Below are 2,500 nucleotides of genomic sequence, written 5' to 3'. Positions count from 1 at the left end.
CGTCAGCCGACTCCGGATGCTACCATCAGGGTGCCGAAGAAGCGACTGCGTCGCCGGGAGTATGCCCGCGTACAACGGCTCTTTAAGACAAATATGTCTAGAGCCGCCAGGGAGATCCTCGACGGGCGGACGGAGACGCGGACCCCAGATGTTGCAACTATGACTGCACACTGGGGTCCGTTTGTCTCATATCCGTCTTTGCCCGTCATGGAGGATAGGCGCCTGCCATCTGCGCCCTCCCTGGAGTACGTGTGGCACCCGGTGACATGTGACGAGGTCACAGCCGTCGCAGTGTCCATCTCTTCGGCACCCGGTATTGATGGTGTCACGGCGAGACAGTGGAGGGCGGTTCCGGCGAGCATTAAAGCCCTCTTCTTTAACATCGTGCTTGCGTCGGGCGGATTCCCTCCGGAAATGCTCATAAGCCGGACCGTGTTCGTTCCCAAGCGTGATGGGGCGTGCGAGCCGGGGCATTTTCGGCCGATCAGCGTCGCATCGGTCATCGTGCGTCACATCCACAAGATCTTAGCCAAACGCTTGCGTGAGGCGGACCTTGTGGATGTGAGGCAGCGGTGCCTCGACGATGGTTGTGCCGAGAATGTCTCGGTGTTGGCTTCACTGCTCGAGGACTCGCGGCGGCGTCTGAGAGAGATACATATCGTCTCCTTAGATGTCGCCGCGGCCTTCGATGCGGTGAGCCACCACGCCGTCTCATCCGTCTTGGGACGAACCGGTCTGCCGGAGGGATTTTGTAATTATATTGCCCGACTGTACCGCAACAGCAGCACGGTGTTTGAGGTTGAGGGCGCCCGCTCGGAGCCGTTCCTCGTGCGCAGGGGAGTCAGGCAGGGTGACCCTCTGTCCTCTCTCCTGTTCTGTCTCGTCGTGGACGAGGTACTAAGAGCCGTACCTCGCGACGTCGGTTACGAGCTAGGACGGTGTCGCGTAAACGCGTTTGCCTACGCGGATGACATCGTCCTAGTCTCGTCGACCAGGTTAGGCATGGCCGCGACCCTGCTGGAGGTTGAGGCGCGGGCTAGGGAACAGGGGCTCTCGTTTAATGCACGCAAAAGCGTGTGTCTGTCCATCGTACCTGCCGGTAAGCAGAAGAAATACAAGGTCCTGGTTGATCCTCAGTATCGTCTGGCCGACGGCGAAACAGTCAGACAGCTGGCACCGTCGGACCAATGGCGGTACTTGGGGGTCGACTTCAGGCCTGTAGGACCGAAGCGAGCCGGCAGTGTACTGACCACCGAGATGGACAGACTAACGAGAGCCCCCTTGAAGCCGCAACAGCGGCTCAAGATTCTAAGATCGTTCCTTATCCCGCGCTTCTACCACGCGCTTGTTCTGTCGGGGATAACTCTGGGTAAACTCAGAGCCCTCGACAAGCAGGTGCGTGATGCCCTCCGCAGGTGGCTGCGGCTCCCGCACGATACCGCCGTTGGATACTTCCACGCTTCGTGCAGGATGGGAGGCCTTGGCATCCCATCCTTCGCCACCACCGTTCCCGGTATAATGGCCACCCGGCTATCCCACCTAGCCACCTCCTCCTCTCCAGCCGTCAGAGCTGTTGCCGAGTCCAGCTGGGTCAATAAAAGGCTCAGCTGGGCGGAGCACGCTCTGACGAGGGACGGGGAAATCCTGTCCTCTAAGGAGAGGAGAGAGGAATGGTGGGCCAGAAAGTTATACCGGGCGGTGGATGGCTTCGAACTGCGCGAGTGTGGGAGGTCCAACCTCTCCAACTGGTGGATCGATGCGGGATCCTACGGTATACCCGGGCGGGACTATGTCCAGTACCATCATGTCCGGGTTAACAGTCTACCCACGCGAATCAGGACTTCGCGTGGTATCCGTCGCGAGACCAGAGAGCTGCAGTGCCGGGCGGGCTGTAAAGCCACCGAGACGGCCGCCCACGTCATCCAGGCCTGCCACCGCACTCATGGTGGTCGCATCAGGCGACACGACGCTGTGAGTGCGGTCATAGCCTCTGGTCTTCGCGACGCGGGGTGGACTGTTGCCGTAGAGCCTCGGTTCCACACTTCAGTGGGACTGAGGAAGCCTGACCTGGTCGCCAAAAGGGGCGGTCACGCATGCGTGATTGATGCGCAGGTGGTCAGCGGAACAACACCATTGGACGACCAACACGAGAGGAAGAGGAAGTATTACTCGGGGAATCCCGATATCCACCGCACGCTAACGGAGGATGGAGGGATCTCCCCGAGTGATATTTCCTTTGCCACTTGTACCCTCTCGTGGAGAGGAGTGTGGTCGTCCAAATCCGCTGACTCCCTCCTGGGTCTGGGGCTCCCCAAGAGGCTACTCTGCGGTATTACAACGCGAGTGCTTCAGGGGAGTCACACAAATTGGGTGCGGTGGAACGCAATGACGGGCATAAGCACGCGGGAGGGGCACCCGCGTGTCGGTGTGGGGTAGGCGAGCGGTTGGGGCGCTCGTGCGCCTCGGTTTAACACAAGGGTTACCCGTCCCCACACTATCT

The 2,500-nt window shown here is 60.1% G+C and overlaps 1 pseudogene; it reads left to right on the top strand.

The window, feature by feature from the left end:
* The window catches only part of LOC143175351 (large subunit ribosomal RNA), a 10,218-nt pseudogene that overhangs the window by 3,965 nt on the left and 3,753 nt on the right, over positions 1-2,500 (top strand).

Source organism: Nomia melanderi, unplaced genomic scaffold (assembly GCF_051020985.1).
Source record: "Nomia melanderi isolate GNS246 unplaced genomic scaffold, iyNomMela1 scaffold0064, whole genome shotgun sequence".
Lineage (NCBI taxonomy): Eukaryota > Metazoa > Arthropoda > Insecta > Hymenoptera > Halictidae > Nomia > Nomia melanderi.
The sequence above is the reverse complement of the archived record's forward strand: the minus strand, read 5'-3'. Positions and strand labels throughout refer to the sequence as shown.